At 40.4% G+C, this 19,924-nt stretch overlaps 1 long non-coding RNA gene across 2 annotated transcripts in view; it reads right to left on the reverse strand.

Annotated features, from left to right (window-relative positions):
• Window positions 1-19,924, reverse strand: part of LOC121042899 (uncharacterized) — a 32,917-nt gene that overhangs the window by 9,432 nt on the left and 3,561 nt on the right. Inside the window, exons 3-4 of one of the 2 annotated variants that reach the window (XR_005796512.1) lie at window positions 10,699-10,874; window positions 4,930-5,273 (exon numbers count right to left, since the gene is read on the reverse strand). This is a non-coding gene — a long non-coding RNA (uncharacterized LOC121042899). Of the gene's footprint in view, window positions 1-4,929; window positions 5,274-10,698; window positions 10,875-19,924 lie in introns of those variants that run through there. The other variant, XR_005796513.1, reaches the window with a different exon arrangement.

Below are 19,924 nucleotides of genomic sequence, written 5' to 3' on the forward strand. Positions count from 1 at the left end.
TTCTAGTAGGTGTGAAGTGAGAGTTCCTTGCGGTTTTAATCTGCATTTACCTGAAGACTAATGATGCTGAACACTCACTTGCCATTCATATATCTGCAAATCTTTTGTTGATTTTTACTGGGTTGTTTGCTTTCTTATAATTGCAAGTTGAGAGTTCTTTAGATCTTGTGAGTGCAAGCCGCTTACCAGATAAAAGATTTACGAATATTTTCTTTTTCAGTTTGTGGCTTGGTTTTTCCTTCTTTTCGCAGAGCCTTTCAAAGAGCAGAAGTTCTTAATTTTGATGGAGTACAGTAATTTTTTCTTCTATGGAATGTGCTTTGGGTGCTTGTCCAAGAAAGTCCTGACCAATCCATGGTACCAAAGAGTTTCTCCTGTTTTTCTTAAGAAATTTAATAGTTTTCAGTTTTTTAAGCCCATGATACATTTTTAGTGATTTTTGTGTGTCATGTCAAGCATGTACTGACGTGGCTTATTTTTCATTTACTTTATTTTTATTTTTTATATTGACAGCCAATTATTTCAGCATAATTTGTTAAAAAGACCATCATTCTCAAAAGAATCACCTTTGCACCTTTGTTGAAAATCAATTGGCCACATGTGTACAGATCTATTTCTGGATTCTTTATTCTTTAAAAAAATTTTTTTTAATATTTATTTATCTTTGAGAGAGAGTGAGAGACAGAGCATGAGCGGGGGGAGGGGCACAGACAGAGGGAGGCACAGAATCCGAAGCAGGCTCCAGGCTCTGAGCTGTCAGCACAGAACCCAACGTGGGGCTCAAACCCACGAATGGTGAGATCATGACCTGAGCCGAAGTCGGATGCTTAACTAACTGAGCCACCCAGGCACCCCTGGATTCTTTACTCTTTCCCACTGATCTAATTGTCCTTTTTGCCACCAATAGCACACTATCACGAGGACTTTGTACCAGTAATTCTTAACTGGAAGTGACTTTGCTCCACAGCGGGATTTTGGCTGAAATTGCACACTAGCATGATTTCTTTTTTCTTCCCTGTCTTGCTTTCTCCTCCCCCTTCCTGGTTTGTCCTGGGAACACAACTGAATTAACCATTCACACTAATTCCTTATCTAGGAGTCTTCTTGTGTGGAACCTAAGATGTGAAAACAGTACAGTGCCTGGAATATTATTAGTAATCAATAAATGTTAGCTGTTATTATTACTACTATTGCTGCTAATTTTCCTCACCTCATTTTTTGAGGGGCTCCCTTTACAAAAGTGACAAATTACGTTTGCAATATTCCTTTGGGCAGACTATAAAATTATGGTAGTATTTAACTATCTTAGTATTTCTCCTTAGTACCTAGCTTAATATTTATTCTTATGTATCTTAGTAAATTATTTATACTTAGTACTTACCTAAATATAAATTACCTTTGACTGGTATTACAAGAATGGTGTGTGTTCATTCTAATTATTTAATGTGGCTCTCTTTTTTTAACTGTGGAAACGCCAAATCTGGATGACACAGATCAGTCTCAGCCGAAGAAATAAAAAATAAAACAGAGCAATCATCAACAACCTGGAGTGATCATGTCCAGGACCAAATGCAGATTAAGACTTTGAGATATCAAAAATCATTGCCAAGGACACCTGGGTGGCTCAGTCAGCTGAGTGTTTGACTCTTGATTTCAGCTCAGGTTGTGATCCCAGGGTCATGGGATCGAGCCCCGTTTTGGGCTCTGTGCTGGGCAAGGAGACTGCTTGGGATTCTCTCTCTCTCTCTCTCTCTCTCTCTCTCTCTCTCTCTGTCTCCCTCTCCCTCTGCCCCTCTCCCCTGCCATTACTCTTTCTCTCTCTAAAATAAAATAAAATAATAAAATATTTTTAAAACTCATCACCAAAGTATAAGTTGGGGGACCCCAGGGACAGCTGGGAAATTCACAGACAGCACATATTCTCTATTATAATGCAATGAAAGCTAATTCCTGATGTTTCTGAGCTGGCACCGTCTTAAAGACCCAGGAGTAAAAGAATTATACTAAGCACCAGTTCAGATGTAAAGACCCATGTCCAATCTTGGTCTTTATAACTTAGAAGAGATATAACAAAGTAGAATGGGTTCAGAAAAGAACAGAGAAACAGTCAAATAATTGGCAAATTGAAGCTCTGAGGAAAGGTTAAATGAGTTTGGGTTGTTTACCCAGAGAAAGAAGGGCCAAAAGTTTAGTTAATACTTTTCTTCAAGAATTTAAAGTTGGCATCTGATCAGATATTCTACATCTCCAGAAAACAAAACTAACTAAGCCCATGCTCCACCTCCCCGACTCCCCACCCCCAAAATTAGCGAATTTAAGACTTAGAATAGAATAAGAAACTGAGATTCAAATGAGGAAGAATTTCTTGATTCAGGGGTAAGTAAGGTATGCAAAAGTCTACTCCTGGTAGCAGAAGCTTTATTCCCAGTAATCTGTAAAATACAAGCACAATGCCAATCATTAGCAGAAGTGGATGTTTTTTTTAATGGTGGCTGAAAATCCATGAAAGGTCACATAATCAATGTGAACAGATCTAACTTCAGTTGTCACCACTGCAGCTGCTGTTCAGACCAGCATTTGATATGCTGGGGGCTGTGCCAGACTCAACACAGCTGGCTGAAGCGTCAGTATGGGAGCGGAGAAGATTACTATCCATAACCATGTATTTCACCTAATGGCTTTATCAGTGAGTTTTCACTGCATAACAAAACATGCTCAAACTCAGTGGCACAATGTAACTATTTCTTCCTGTGGGCTGAGGTGGTTTGGCTTCAAGTTGCTGATGCTGGATTGGCTCTGCTTCTTGAGTATTTGTTGTAGAACCTGGGTAAAAGGGGAAACATCTACCCTTCACCCTTGATTCCGTTTTCTTTATCCCTTCATCTCATTTAAGTCTCTTTGATCTACAACTGAAATGACATACTGTCCCACTCTCTCTGCTACCTTTCTTTGAGATCTATCTTGCTTCTCACATGGATTACTACAGTAACCCTAACTGGTCTGCCTGCCACTGTCCCTTACCTCCCCAGTCCATCCACTACATTGCAGTCAATTTCCTTTGGAAAAAGCAAATTAGATTATGTCAAAACCTGCTTAAACAGAAGTCAAAGGAGAGTTTTTGTTTTGTTTTGTTTTGAGAGACAAATCTCAAAATCTTTATCATGACATTTAAGGATCTCTGAAATCTTGCTCCCTTTCCAGATTCACCTCATCTCAAACCCCTGGTACGCCAGTCACACTGGGCCTCACATTTTATATACAGTCCACTCACTTCAATAAATTAATGCATTTTCCCCTGCTGTTCCATACACTTAGAATGTTCTTTCATGTGTCCTCTACCAGACCAAAACTTCTAATCATTATCTTCAAACATCACTGTCCTTTCAGAATTAATCATTCCCTCCTCCATGCTTCCATGGGCCCTTGTTCATCATGTTATCGTAGTGCAGGCCTCACATTAAGTGTGCATGTATTGATTGCTCACAGAAACCCTGGGAAGAAAGAAGAGCATCAATAACTCCTTCACAATGCAGAAAACTCTTCAGAAAGCACTTAGCCTGGAAGCTGTTCCTTCCCTTCCTGAGGTCTAGGGTGTTCTAGAGAATCCCTTCCACCACTAAATTTCAGTAGAGGCAAGGAATCTGCATGGATGTAACAGAGAGCAGGGCAGAGCAGGCATCAAAGGTTAGTGAGTATGCTATGGTCCAGCACTGCACCCATATGTGCAATAGTACATTAGGAACAGTAATAGCTTGGGGAAGAGTGAGATACCTAGTGAAGACTTAAAACCTTGAGCACTGACAGAAAAAGAGAATGAAATTCTCTGTAATAATATATCAACCTTAGAATAAAAAAGGTAAGCAAATGGCCTAGCATGGGATCAGCCTGGGTCACCAAAAGGACTGAAAAGCAGACCTAGAAGCTGGAGATAAGCTGAAAAGGCTAGACCCCACCATGATGGCGCAATTCCTTTGGGTGACACTGTTAGCAGGACTGCTCACACTACACTTAAATTTTAGTTAGCTCTGTGTATTAGTTATGGCTCAGTTATTAAACTTTAATACTGTATATACATGTATATCAACATGCATATATTTACTTATTAATATCTATGTAGTGTATTATAGCTAAGCTATTTTTAAGGTATGGATTCAATCAGGCTATTTGATCCTTTTCATTGCTTTTCATTAAGTCCTGGGTAGAAAACTCTGTTGAATTTTACCGAAGTCAGCATGGACCCAACTCTAAATTAAAATTAACAATCTAATGAATGGTCAGAGCGCACAGACCAGACCAGACGCATCATTTCAGAACAGGGCGGCTGAACAATGTGTTTCCTTTTTGGGTGGGCCACCCATAATGAGACTTCCTAACAAGAGTATCTTTAAGTTCTTTATGGTTCTATTCAGTTGTGAGGGCTCCTAAACCAGACGTTATATTGTATTCACCGTGGAACACGGCACAGTAGGTTCTGGCACACAGGAGGTCCTCAGCCAGTGCTCACTGATCCGAACCCCACTGGGATCGCGAGGATGCCACTGATGCACCATGGGCTGGACTGGCGGTGGACGTGCTTTCAGGAGGGGGATGCTAGGCTCCTCCTTGAACGGGGACCTCAAGGTGTTCCTGTGTGGCTACACCCAGTAGATAGAGCATGCGATGGGGAGGGTGCCTTTGGCCGAGAGGTCATTACTTTCTCACAACACGCCTTAACACATTGGTAGTCTGCCCAGCTTCTAGGAGGATGAATAATGAAAAGGAAATGGTACATGCCCGAATCAGCAGTGCCCATGCACACAGAGTTGAATAAGGGGAAGCGACCTGGAATTTTTATTCTGGTTTTAGGTATTTTTTTCCCTTCTCGATCTTTAGTTAATCCGCCTCGCTTAGTAAATTTATGTGGCACAAGAATAGAAGTAAATCCAAGCATTTCTTTCCAGCACCAAATTCTCTTTGTATCAGAAAGCATACTTTTTTTTTTCACTATAGACAGCATTAATACAAGATTTATTTTCTGCCTTATGTAATGAATAATCTCAAAGTTACCATCTTGTTTTAGTTGAAGGCAACTGGAACTATAAAATGGGACTAAACTTGCATGGAATTAGCTGGGGAATCCACTGTATCCATTATTCCAGCTCAAACAGGTTCGCTCCGCAGCTCAGTAACCATAAAAAGACCCATTGATGGCAACCCCTTTCATTCCAGTGGCACTTTCCATGGCAATGATGACAACAACATGCAGTCGTTCGGGCCAACACAGAACAAAACACCTGCGGTAGAAGATAGCGTAAGATCGTATCAGTGTGAAAATTTGGCCGAATATCACTTGCTTGGATCCAAATGTCTTTCAGCCAACTTGCTTTAAGATGTTAATGCCATTTTCTATGGGTGCAAGGACAGAGTTGAGATTTCTTTTTGTGTTTCAGAGGTTTGTTGGAGGAACAAAAAAGGCTCCACGTGGGCCCAAGCACTGGACATTCAGAAAGGGCTCTGTGTATACACCAGCATAAGAAAACTCTCATGCTCGGTATTTTTTTAAAGGTAAAAGTAAATTAAAAACAAATACTACTACATTTACCAATTCCTATATTTCCCAGGATATCCAGATTTTGAATGTGTAATTCAATTTAATAAGCATTGATTGGGCCCTTGTTATGTACAAAGGCTCTATGCTAGACATTCATGGTAATACAGAGATAAAGTTACAACATACAAGAGGGAAGGCACATATACAAAATACTATCAAATATGACAAAATGCTGGGGGAAGACATGAAAAATGCTTTGCGATAGGGTTCTGAGTGACAAAGTGCCCGGGTGAAGGGAAGGAGCAAAGACTCGAACAGCCACTGGTCATCTGCTCTGTGCAGTCATTGATATGGGATATGAATAAATGACTCAATCAATGTTTTTTTGTCAGATAAACTATGAAGAATCAGCATGGTTTTTGAACTGCGGAAATGGGGAGAGGAGAACATTCCAGATGGAGGAAAAAATACAGGCAATGATGCAACAGCAAAAAAATTCACTGTACTACTGGGGGCAACCAAATGGTTTTGTATGATCTGAGGAGGTTTACATAGAATAGGATGGTTTTGTATGATCTGAAGAGGTTTACAGAAAATAGGAGTGTCTAACGTACACGCAAGTCATGCCTTGTCAGGACTATAAAGCCAAGATGAGAAACATATTTAATTCAGGGATAGGATTCAAAATTGGGAAACTCTATGATTCAGATGGGGCTTCAGGAAGACGAATGTATACTTGTGGTGAAGCACATGGCTTTGGGCCAGAGAGACCAGAACTCCAGTATTAGTCCGTCCTGTTATAAACTGAATGGCCCTCTGCGTGCTACTTAATCTTTGTGAGCCTCAGAATTCTCATCAGTAAGTGGAGGTAATAAACCCACCTTACCGATTCCAGCTCCAGCATAATAGCTACCTCACGTGAGAGAAGGTGGGAGCGGCACTAGGGAACAGGTCACAAAGAAACTTTGGTTTTGCTGAAGCAAATGCCACAAACATTAGCACTGTCACTTCTAGGTGTTGAGAGTATTCACATCACTTTCAACTTTTCCGAATGTCTGAAATATTTTGTACATAAAAAAATAAGCCCAACTTACAGCCATGGTTGGTGGATATGATGTTTATCAACTGTGTGATAGAGGCCCTGGCACAGAGCAGGTTTTCATAGAGGAAAGCTGTTTCATTGTTGTTTTTACACTGTAGCAATGGGGGTGGTAGAATAGAAAACGTGATAAAAGAGAAACAATAAAATCATAGGGCACGCAGGACTTCCACTGTGCCAAGACGGAATAACAGAGACTAGTTTTGCCTTCCCACTTAAAACAACTGAAAAAATAGACAAATACATGAAACAAAGTTTTTCAAGACGGTGGACATCAGGCAACGAAGGAAGGGCAGTATTGTCAGAAAGTTGGGAGACAAATGATTCTCTGTGATGGCCCCAGCTTACTGCTCGGAAAGGGCTTCCAGGCCTTGGAGTAGGAAAGGGAACTCAGGTGGACCCTAGCGGTTTCTCTGACTTGCGGAGACAAAGATGGGGTTACCAGGGGGCCAGTCTCCCAAGCATGCAGAGCTTGCATGGACAACAGATAAGAAGAGAGGGCTCCAGAGAGAGGATTCTGGGTCTGCGGAAGGTACCCGTGTGTATTCTGCTAAGCAATGGCAGTGCCTACATGTAAGGAAGCACCCTGAGGCCTGGAAAAGAACCATCTGGAAGGATTAGAGGAAACAGCCCTTAAGATCTCCTCCCATGGGGCCAGGAAGATTGTGTGCTCACACCAGCAAGAATAGAAAATGTCATAATTCATAAGACATAAAGGAGAGTACTCAGAAGGGTTTTACTTCGCTAGCAGGGAAAAAAATTAATCTTGGACTGAGTGCTGTTCTGGTTCTAACAAAGCTTTACAGCAAACTCCAAAAGAATCAAACCATTTCCAATCTCTGAGTAACTTAACTCTATTCCAGAACAAATGTCACAAATATTTATAGGAATATAAAAATATATAGAACCCAACAAGGTAAGACTTACAATATTTAATGATTGATCTAAAAAAGATGAGTAATACCTGTACACTGAAAACCACACAATGTTGAAGTCAATTTAAGCACACCTGAAAAATGGAGAGATATTCTATGCCCAAGGATCTGAAGGCTTGGTATTTTAATACACCAATTTTCTCCAAGTTGATCTATATATTTAAAGCAGTCCCAGGCAAAAACTATAAAAGCTGTGTGGAAATACAAGGGACCTAGAATAGCCGATATGACCTTCGGTGTATGTGCTGCTGAAGAGAGCACGCCAATAAAACTTTCAAAACGAAGAACAAACCTCACACTTCTCGATCTCAAGGCTCACCATAACGTTACAGTCATCAAGACCATGGCATAATGATATCGTTGTAGACAAACTGGTCAATGGTACAAAACAGAGTCCAGAAAACCAAAACAGACACACACATACATGGCCCACTGACAGCAAGAAAGTGGAGAAAGATTTTGATTAGTTTTCCAATAAATGGTGTGGAACAATTTGCTATCCACATGCAAAAGCGGAAAAAAAAGGAATTTCAATGTATACCTTGAGCCACATACAAAACTGACTGAAAATGAATCATAGACTTAAATGTAAAGCCTGTAACTGTACAACTTCCAGAAGGAAACACAGGAGAACATTTTTTTCACTTTAGGTAAGGCGAAACATTTTTCAGATACACCAAAAGCATAATCTATTAAAAAAGTAAATTGGACTTCACCAAATTTTAAGCTTCTCTTCAAAAGACATTGTGATGAGAATGAAAAGACAAGGCACAGACTGGGAGGAAATATTTGCAGATGTATCTGGCCAAGGGCTTGCATCCAGGATGCATATGAAGAACACTTAAAATTCAATAATAACAATAAATGAGTATTATTTATTAATTTGTTTAATAAATTAGTACTTTAGGAAAAGATTTAAACAGACATTTCACAAAAGAACATAAATGGCAAATAATCACAGGAAAAGGTTAATGTCACTCTGAAAAGGGCAAAATAACCTTTAGGTTATTTCTGCGGCAGAGGGGGGGGTGGGGGGGGAGGGTAGAAAGCAGACAGTGGTCACCTGGGGTGAGAAGGATGCTCACAGTTGGAAAGGTAAGCCACAGGCAACTTCTAAGGGTTATATTATGCTGATTTTCACTATCTAGTGTGTTTCATGGATATATACATATGTTAAAATCTATCAAAGTATACACTTGAGGTGCATTTTTTAAGGTGCATTTAGTTTCTCAACTGTACCCCAACAAAGGTGTTAGCATGGTTATAGGGAATGTGCTCTTACGACAGGAAAGAAACAAATCAAAGATGAATTTCGACTTTGGGTGATTGATGAACATGTTGGTTCTGCAAAAAGAGGAGAGAGGAAAAACAGATCGGCCTAGGAAACAAGGGCTTTTCTTCACGTGAAGAGGAGGAGGAGGGGGAGGAGGAAGGAGAGGAGGAACCCCTCCCCCCATTCTTTGGTGTCTGTTTTGGTCAGGAGACACTTCTATGGCTTTTACCCGCTCCGTTTCCACTTATAATTATTATTTGAGGTAGAGGTCAATGGGGGCAATGTGAACCCTTCAAAGAGAAAATGTAATTTTGAAGCATGTCCGCTTATCCCTTCTCTGGATTTGGAAGGTCACACCAGCCAGCTTCTGCTTTGGCTGTAACACAGAGCCATAAGGGAGGCCCAGCCACCCACACCACTGTCAAGGGTCACCCTAAGCAATAAAACTGTGTAGCTCAACACTGGTCCCTTGTCTCCAGCCTGAAGAAGGTCAGGCTGTCTTGTCTTGTCTTGTCTTAAAAACCCCAGGCTGCTGTGCATTTTGTGATCTTCCATCTGGTTTTGGTTGATTTTCAGGCTCCTCTGACACCATAAGCTGGTTTTGTTTTTTGGTTTTTTTCTGTTAGCACGTGACTGCAGAGAGATCCAGAAGGATATGGCAGAAACAGCATGGGCTTTGAAGGAGACAGATCAGGGTTCAAGTCTGTGCTCTACCTCTTACATGCTGTAGGCAAATGTTTTAACTTCTCAGAGCCTACTTCTAGTTCTTCAGCTATAAGATACAAATAAAAATGCCTATTCTTTATGTTTGCATATGCATTAAAATTAGAGACTTTCCTTTGGTCTTTGTCTGTCTCATCTCCCTTCCTTCTTCCCTTCCCTTCCCTTCCCCTCCTCTCCCCTCCCCTCCCCTCCCCTCCCTCCCTCCCTCCCTTCCTTCCTTCCTTCCACCTATATCTATCTACCTATCTATCTATCTATCTATCTATCACCTACCTACCTACCTACCTACCTATCTATCTATATCTATCATCTATCACCTAGGAAGATTTGAAGCACAGTGGTATTGTGGGTACACAGTAAATGTTAGCTGTTATGAGTATCCTCTTTCATGCTTTTAAATTTACTTACAATCTTTTAGACCAGTAATTCTCAAAATGTGCTCCCCAGATCAGAAGTACCCATATCACCTGGGAGTACGTTAAGAATGAAAATTATCCTGCTCAGACCTACTGGGTCAGAAACTCTGTGGGTGGGACCCAGTGATTTGTGTTTTACCAAGTTCTCCAGGTAATTCTGATGCACACTAGAATATGAGAACCACTGTTCTAGATTATCGGGCTTGCTAAAGTAAATGGGTAATGAGGGAGGCTATTTCGTATGCTTTGTAATTCTCAGCTGTGTTTGAGGCAGCTATGGTTTTCCCTTATAGAACCAGCAACAGGCACCCTTACGGCACACACAATTCTTTATTATTTAGCCAGCACTGATTGAGTGCTTGTTTTATGCCAGGCATAGGTTTTAACCAAATGTTTTTAGTGCCCCTGCTCTTCTCTGATCATTTCATTTGCGTTACCTATACTTCCAAGCCAATTTCTGTGCTCTCAGAGGGCGGAAACACACAGGGTCTCACACAGCATTTGCATATGCCATTGTGCCAAATGTATTATTGCCACCTGCGAAGTAACTGATAGGGGCTGAAAGACTTGTCTTCTTTCTCAGAATGGTAAAGTTTGGAAAAATGTTTTTTCCATTTTATTTTATGGTTTGAAACATGGTAATAAGTGACGCAGTCGAGTCCATTTTTATCTTAAACCTTTTATCCTCTCCACCCTCCCCTGAATCCTTGTTTTCTGTTTACCCTTGGATTTGTCCTTGAAATACGTCCCCTTGTGTAGTATCTCAGCTTCTGGGTTTGTACGTTGGGTTTCTCGACTTCATCCGATTTCAGTTCCGTGCAATAAATAATAGCCATTTTAGCTAGAGTTTTAGCTATGAATAGCTTCTCTCCTCATAACTTCATCTTATATTTATTGCCTAAAATGATAGATTGAAAGTCATCACCTAGCAACTGGCACATTTTTCTCTTGTGGTCTAGTTACTTGTAATGATTGACTATTGCTACTGCTTCACTTGCTCGTCCTGGTCAAAAATGGATATAACGAGTCTATAAATAGAGGTCCATTTACATACTCTTAAGATTATCAGTGCGACTTACTGAAATGAGTTCATTTGTACAAAATACTTTGTCTATCAATTCATTTCTCACATTCTCAAAAGGAGTAGCCAATTCAAGCCTATCTAGGATTTTATACTTACAGTACTTTATTAGTTCTGTTATCTCAAACACCAGATCTCCTGTTGGAGACTGGCTTTTGTGTCTTTGTGAAGAAAGCAGCTAAAAACTTAAAGGAAGAAAGAACACAAAATTTTTATATTGCTTCATGTTCACTTCTGGTATAGTGCTCTGTCACAAAAAATTAATGCTTTGTACTTTAAAAGAGCCTTTCATCCAAAAACCTCAAAGAACTTTATAAATAAGTAAGCATGATTATTCACATTTACAGGTTGGGAATGATGCACAAAGCTGTTAAAAGCGCATTGTGCATCATTGCCAAACTCAAGAAAAAGCTCATTTTAGTTAAATGCATATAAAATTAGTTTGCTTGGTGTTTAAAAATATGTATACTAAGTTCCTCTAGGCTTCAACAGCCCATGGATACTGACAAAGTAATGATAATGGTAAGCCCAAATTCCTCTGGTTCTTCCCTCCTACAAAATTCAAGACCTTGTCTCCCTGCAAAGTCCCCTGTTTGTATCTGGGTGTCCCCAGGGGGCATTCCTTCTATGCTCATGGATCATCCATCCCCGCTGGACCTCCTCTGCTTCACTGAGCATCAGTTTCCAATCATATGCTGCTTCCAGTCATGTGCACTCATCCCCCATTGTCCTGGAGACATCCTCACAAAAAGTGCCCAACGCACAGTGCCCAATGACCTGTAGCGGTGTGGGAGAAGGTCCTCTTCCCTTTGGGTCATGTTCTGATAGAGACAGTCTTCTGTCTTAAGCTCTAGTGTTTTGTAAGTGGCTTTTCTTTTCAAAAGTTCTCTCACTTTTTACTTTTCCCCATGGAGAGCTGGGCTCAGAGGTAATATGCTGATGACAAGTATCACGGGGGACTCAGAATTGGCATCTTCAGTGATCTTAACTGATGCTGAGGTTCTGTGCAAATTTGTGTTCAATAACTGAAACCCAAGGCCAAGCCAACTGGATCAGGCCAGTCCTAGAGGCTAGGGGCAGCTTTCCTTGCTCATGAGTCAGCCTCCCAGAGTACACACTGGGTGAATGTGGAGAGGCAGAGCATGGAATCTAGCATAGAGCCCCAACATCAGACAAGGACACTCTGTGATCGGGATGAATCAAGACAGCAAGTCCACTCTGTAATTACATGGGAAAACAGACAACAACTGATTATTGTCTAAGCCATAAAAATGGTCCACCATTTTAGTTGGGGGGGGGGGGGGGGGGAATGCTGTCAGGAAGTGGGAACAATTCTATGATTGGGTACCTGAATAAATCTTACCTAGAATTAGGGAGCAATGAGGGGATGCTAAAGCTGTAATTGGTCAATAAGTTGCTTTTGCCTTACTCAGCATTCAGCCCAGAGCAAAGCCTCTTTCTTCTTCAGCCTTTTCCAAAACTACTCACCAGCAGGCCGAACCCTAGAAACAAATCCTCTCTAACATCCCCTTATTAAGACTCCCCAGTGTTCTCCATGGTGTGCATTCCTATTCATTTAATGAGCAATAAACCCAATTGTTCAACTACAGATGTGTTCCTGGAGGGCTTTGGCTGGAAAGTACTGACATCCAAGTGGACACAACAATGGGCTCTGGGGTTTTGTTGTGTTTGACCAACGGAAAGAACCAGCAGAAGACAGAGGGTAAGAGGAGAATGAGGTCCGGGTATTTATTCCCCTCATTCTCCCTTGCACCACCCATGTCTTCTCTTCCTACATTCCAGTGACCATACAGGGTCCCCTGTGTTGTTGGCCCTGAGGCATTACACCAGGTCTGGTTGTTTCTGTAACTTCTGACTACACATTTGTATAGTCTATTAAAGGCTCTTTCACTCTCCAGCTTAAGAGTGCTGTCAATTTATTGTTGGGACCAAACTTTCTTACTGGATTCTCCATATTACACTCTTTTTTCTCTAGGATCTGTGTCCTCCTAAGACACATTTCAGTCCTCTTGCAAACAGACTTCTGGCTTGTTTGCTTCACCAGCTTGCCAGGCACATCCCCAGTAGGGCAGAATCATGCTTCCATAAGTTTTCCCTTTTGTTGCCCTATCAAGCTTAATTAATAGGCTTAGGAAAGACCTTCAGAAATTATGAAATTTCAAGATCAGCTGACTAGCAAGTATTTCCTTTCCTCTTCTGTGTCAGAAAACTACACACCCGTTGTGGAAATCAAAGCCCAGAAGAAAAAGAATTAGGACTATGCAGGTATATGTATGCAGAATAAACCCATTTTCACTCTAAAGAAAATACACGGAATATTAAGCAAACACATTAATGGCTCTAGCCATGGATTACTTAAGAGATCATCCTTAATAAATACATTGAAAATGTTAAGCATTTTAACACTCTTTTTTTTTTTTTTTTTCCTTTTAAAACTAGTTACTGATTGCTGAAAAGCCCAGAGAACACAGTGGACAAATTTCCTTTTGGGGAAACTACTCCACAAGGAAATGCAGATGTTGGCAAAGTATTTTAAGTTTTAGCACACTATTCATTCTCCTTGTGACTCAGTTTGGCTTTATTATTATTTTTCAAAAATGATATACTTTTTAAAAAACGATGTGATTTTGGAAAGGTTTCCTGTAGATGCAATTGTTTCAAAATTACATGTTGGGGCTACATTTCTTTGTTCCTGTGGGAATACATCTTCACTGGTATAATGTAAGTCAGTAAGAAAATAAGATTTGCTTAAAGGAAATTGTTTTATAGCCATGCTTCAGGAGCATGTGGAGTCCATCAGTCACAGCAGAATCCTGTGACCCTAAGGGCTCTTTCAGGGAGGCCTAAGGATAGTTCTAGAGAGTTTTTAGGGGAGGGAATATGTACAGTTCCTGAAACACTTTGGTTGTAATTAAAAAAAAAAAAAAAAAAAAAGAAGGATGGGGCGTCAATATAGGAATTCCCTACTTCTATAGATTACCTTCAGGACCCAGATTTATTTTAAATAAACACATATGTTATGTAGTTTCAATAAACACACATATCATGGTGATGGAAAATTTTGCATGAATTTAAAGATTAAACATGGTACCTTCAAGGACACTTCCGGGTTGTAATTAGCTCTTTTGGGACTTTGCTCTCAGACCCTGGGGGAGCATTGAGATGTTTATTTCTACCATTAGGCAATACCTACAAGTTATACCCATTATACAGAGAGTGATCAGCTCATGTGAGATTTGGAAATACAGAAGTGACTCCCTAGCTGTGTGAGGCAAAAAGCCCACAAAACCCCTCTAAGCTTCAATTTCCTTATCTGGGGAAACACGTATGCACTGAATCTTCTTGGGAAGATTAAGTGCCATAGATACTCAAAGAGCTCTGCACAGTCCCAGGTCCAATATATGCTAGCTATTACTATTCTTATAATTATTGCAGACATAGTAGTTTAGTATTTGGACTTGAAAATTACTATCCCTTATAAAATATGGAAGGGGCTTAAGGTCATCTTTAACATGTCATATTCTATGGGCCAATGTGTACTTTGCAAATCCTCTTTTCTAGGAACATATCAGGTATTTCCCAAATAATAAAACAAACCAATTTAGTTAACTCTAACTTTTAGGGGAATATGTACAGCATGCTAATGAAAAAAAAAAAATAAACCCAACCTCTACATTTCTGGTTAATTGATTTCGACACAGATGTCAAGACAATTCAATGGGAGAAAGTAATCTTTTCAGCAAATGGTTCTGAGACGACTAAACATCCACATGCAAGACAATGAAGCTGGACTCCTAACTCACACCGTATACAAAGATGAAGTAAAAACAGACCATAGACCTAGATGTAAGTGCTAAAACTATGAAAGTCTTTAAAAATAACATAGGAGTAAATCTTCATGACCTTTGGTTAGGCAACAGTTACTTGGATAGGACAGCTATCAAATAATAGAAAAAAAAAAAAATATATATATATATATTGGTCTCTGCCTCCTATTCCTGGCACAGAGCTTCTAAAACTCTTGTAACTTCCTAAGTGATAAGAGCAGAAGGAGCATCTTTTGTTCAAATGTTTGATCTTTGACCCTGGTTCCTCACACAGAGCTCTCAAATCCCTTGGAATCTCCTGGGTGACAGGAGTCTCTTTTGTTCTAATGAGACAATATTTGGGGGGCTTCTGGATGAGGGCTGGTCAGCAGAAAAACCAAACCACAATTACAAGACTGTAACTTCCAACCCCATCCCCTATCCTCTGGGAAGAGGAGAGGAGGCTGGGAATTGAATTAATGATCAACATGCCAGCGTAATGAAGCCTCTATAAAAATCCCAAACAGGGTTTGGAAAGCTGCCAGTTGGTGGACACATCCATACACCAGGAGGGTGACTCTCTAGCTCCACAGGACAGAAGCTCCTGCACTTGGGGTTCTCCCAGACCTCTCTTTATGGGTCTCTTCATCTGGCTATTCACCTGTATCCTTTATCATGTTCTTTTATAATAAAGTGGCAAATGTAAGGACATATTTCTTTGAGTTCTGTATCTCTAGCAAATTAATTGAACCCAAGGAGGGGGTCATGGTAATCTCCAATTTATGGTCAGTCAGTCAGAAGCACAGGTAACAATGGGAACTTGTAACTGGTATCTGAAGAGAGAGCAGTCTTGTGGGACTGAGCCCTTAGCTTATGGGATGCTATCTCCAGGTAAACAGTGTCAGAATCGAGTTGAACCACAGGACACCTGGCTGGCATCAGAGAATTGTTTCATGTGGAAACCCGCCCCCCCCCCCAACACGTCTGGTGTCAGAAGTACTGAGTCTGGTAGTCGTATGAAGGTAAAGGAGAAAAACACAGGAGAAAAAGTAAGTTTTTCCAACTGAACAACAAAAGCACAAGTGACAAAAAAAAAAAAAAAAAGATAAGTTAGACTACACCAAAATTTAAAACTTCTGTGCGGCAAATGACACCATCGAGAAAGTACAAAGGCAACAGATAGATAGAATGATAGTAAATATCTGCAAATTGTATCTCTGATAAAGGACTTATATCTAAGATATAGAGATGCTTACAACTCAATGAAAAGACAAATCACCAAATTTAAGAAGTGATTAGAGGATATGAATAGACATTTCCCCAAAGAAGATATACCATATGACTGACAGACACAGGAAAAGATGCTTAACATCGTTAGTTATTATGGAAATGCAAGTCAAAAACACGTTACTATATCACTTCATGTTGATTAGGGTGGCTGTCATCAAAAAATCACAATAACGAGTATTGACAAGGATGTGGGGAGATTGCAACTCTCACACATTGCAAAGGGGAATGTAAAAAGTTTCAGCCACTTTGGAAAATAGCCTGGCAGATCCTGAAAAAGTTAAACATATAGTTACCTACAATCTAGCAACTTCAGTCCTTGGTATATACCCAAGGGAAATGAAAGCCTATGTCCGCACAAAAACTTGCAGATGAATTCTTCTGACAGTGTTATTCTTATTAGTCAAAAGTGGAAACAACCCAAATACCTATCAACTGATGAAGGGACAAGCAAAATGTTGCATATTCATACAATGGAATGTTAGTCGAGAATAAAAAGGAATGAAGTACTGATAATGCTACAATACGGATGAACCTTTGAAACATTATGCTAAGCGAAAAGAAGCCAGTTACAAAAGATCACACATCGTATAATTTCATACATACGAAGTGTCTAGAATAGGCGAATCTGTAGACTTAGAAAGCAGACTAGTGGTTGCCGGGGACTGGAGGAAGGGGAGGGCTGGAGAGAATGGGGAGTGACTGCTAATGGGGACAGAGTTCTTTTCTTGGCCGATAAAAAAATGTTCTAAAATTAGATTGTAGATGGTTGAACAGCTCTGTGAATATACTTAAAAATATTGAATTGTGTACTTACAATGGGTGAATTATGGTATATATTAATTATATGTCAATAAGGTTGATTTAGAAAAGAAAGGAAAAAGTCCCCAAACAGATCTTAAATATAGCCTTTATAGTCAGTTACCTCCACATAGGTTTCTAACATATAAAATACATATTTGATCATTGCACTGATTAAGCTTAACACTGTATTTTATAGCAAATTCTGCAAGCCTGTTTGAGCTAATTGGAGACCAATGGAAATTTGGATGGGAATGTAATTACCTGAGTTGAACCATGATCAAAAGGCATTCCAGTCTAACCAGAAGGCACTACTGGATTTTTAATAAGTGCCGGCTCCTAGGAGTCAGGCTTTCTGCTTCCGGAATAAGATAGAACAATGCTTTTAACTGCCCCCCCCTTTTCCTATCAGGCAAGTGGTACGGATTGACTTATGGTTAAGAGGGCAACCTTCTCAGCGAGCAGCACTATTCCTTGCAATGCCTGAAATTTCTTTTCAGTTGCTGCTTTCCATTCGAGTATTGATTGAGACAGGGCTCTGCGTAGCTTACAAGGTGTCAGGTGTTGTCACGGTGTGATGTTAGAGCTCTGAGGCCACTATTGTAATGGGTTGACTGTCTTTATGGAGGTGAAGTACAAAAGGGCAAGCTAGTGGATTAAGGAACTAAAGCACTTGCCTTCGAGGACCCAGGCTTAGCTCGAAACCAGTGCCCTTAGAACCTCCATCTCAATGACAAAATAAGTAGTTGTCATTGTACATCACAAGGGTCTACCTTTTAGACAAGTGATCCCTGTTTTCTTTCATGTAATGAACTATTTGGGGATGTGTGTGTATATATATGGAACTCATCTGGCAATTAGAAATGCTGCCTATTAGTAACTGTAATATTTTTAGATGGTCTGATATATAGTGAAAAGCACAAATGTTCTGAGTCAGAAGAGCAGGGTTTGCATCTTAGCCAACTAAAAGTGTTCATTTTTTTAAAATAAAAAATAAAAAAATAAAAGTGTTGCACCTTGGGCAAATCATGTGGGCCCTTCTGTGTTTTGGTTCCCTCTGTCAACAGGCTAATAATTTTACCTATCTTGTAGGCTATACCTGAGTGTTCAATGGGGGCAACATTGCTAATGTGCCTTTGTAAAGCCAAAAGGGCCCTCACAGCCATCTTTGTTGTATGTGGACCTGTGTGATGTTTCAGGGGACCGAGATCTCCCTGTTTGTGTAGCTCCATGAGGCTGAGTGTGCATACTCAGATCAGATTTGCTGACTTGCTGGAGTCCTTGGGTTGTTGGGGAGTTGGAGGTATTCAAGATACTCTCCCCTGACTCATCCTTAAGGAGGCCGGGGTCCAGCATGGGTCAAGGTATCTGGATGGGCCATTCATTCACTCACTTAACAATTATTAATTGAGTGCTACTCTGGTCTAGGTACTTGGGATAAACTGGTTTATCAGACTGACAAACATCTGGTCCCAGAGGCTTACATTCTAGTGAAAGAAAAAGATCCAATAATCAATGACATAAATAAATACATAATTTCAAAGAACTCGAGGTACAGAAAATACAGCAAAACAAAGGATAGAAAGTAGGAGTGGAGACCCCCTTTTTTTTTTTGAACAATTTCAGATCTACGGGGAAGTTGAAATAACAATATGCAATGAACACTCATTTTTCCATTGCCTAAATCCACATTATTATGCCACATTTGTCTTCTCTCCCTCTTCTAGGTGTGCAGGTCTTTATATGTTTGCATACACATGTGTTTGTTGTCGTTGAAACCTTTAAAGTAAGTTACAGATAGCATGAAACTTTACCTCTAAATAGTCCAACAAATACCTCCCAAGAATAAGACATTCACCTGTACAAACCACAGTGCCATTATGACTCAAAAATTAATAATATAGGGGCACCTGAGTGCCTCAGTTGGCTAAGTGTCTGGCTCTATTTTGGCTCAGGTCATAATCTCAGTTTGTGAGTTTGAGCCCCACATCAGGCTCTGTGCTGACAGTCTCTCTCTCCCAAAATAAAAAAAAAAAACTTTAAGAAATGTTTATTTATTTATATAGAGAAAGAGAGAGCATGCGTGAGCAAGGGAGAGGGAGAGAGAGAGAGAGAGAATCCCATGCAAGCTCTGCACTGTCAGCACAAAGCCTGACACGGGGCTCAAACTCACAAACCCATGAGAGCATAACTGCAGCTGAAACCAAGATTTGGACACTTAACTGACGGAGCCACCCAGGCACCCTCTATATGATTTTTTTAAACATTAAGATTTTTTTTACACATTTCTCATATTGGATTAGGATAATTAATGCTAAGTGCCATAGCAGGCAACTCCTGAAATCTCAGCTTACACAATAAAATTTTATTTCTTGCACATGTAAAATCTGGTAAGATGGGGCATCTCTCCTTATAGCCTCACCATCTGGTATATGTAACCTCCCAAGTGGCCTTGGATGCCCGGAGGAGAAGGGTGGAAGAAGACACTGGCTGTTCCTTGCTTTTCTCCAGGGGGTGAGGGAGTGTCATCACTTCTGCTGACACTTCAAAGGTGCCAGCTGGTCTCATCACTGGGCCATGTAAGGGAGTACTTGGAGTAGCTGGAGCGGGTCAGTGTTCTCTCCCCAGATATTACATGTGAAAGGAGGAAACTCTCAATAATGGCGTCTTCAGGGCCATCTGAGGGGGTGGCCGTGGCACTAGGGGTAGACTTTACAGTAGGAGAAGCAAAGAAGTTAGATGCGTTGTCTTCTCTTAGCACTCTCATCTGGAAAGCTAACTTTTCTCTTTCCTCTTGGCTTCAGGGTTCCTCTTGAAACTTTTGAAGACCTGGGCCCCAGGTGAAAGAGGCCTGATGTTACCTCTTCAGTCAAATTCTGGTTTAGGCCAGAGAGGCAGAGAGGGTGTTCAAGGTCCACAGTCTGGGTCTTGCAGATATGGGACTTGGTAGGT

The sequence above is a fragment of the Herpailurus yagouaroundi genome, unplaced genomic scaffold, assembly GCF_014898765.1.
Source record: "Herpailurus yagouaroundi ecotype Mexico unplaced genomic scaffold, PumYag 186, whole genome shotgun sequence".
NCBI lineage: Eukaryota > Metazoa > Chordata > Mammalia > Carnivora > Felidae > Herpailurus > Herpailurus yagouaroundi.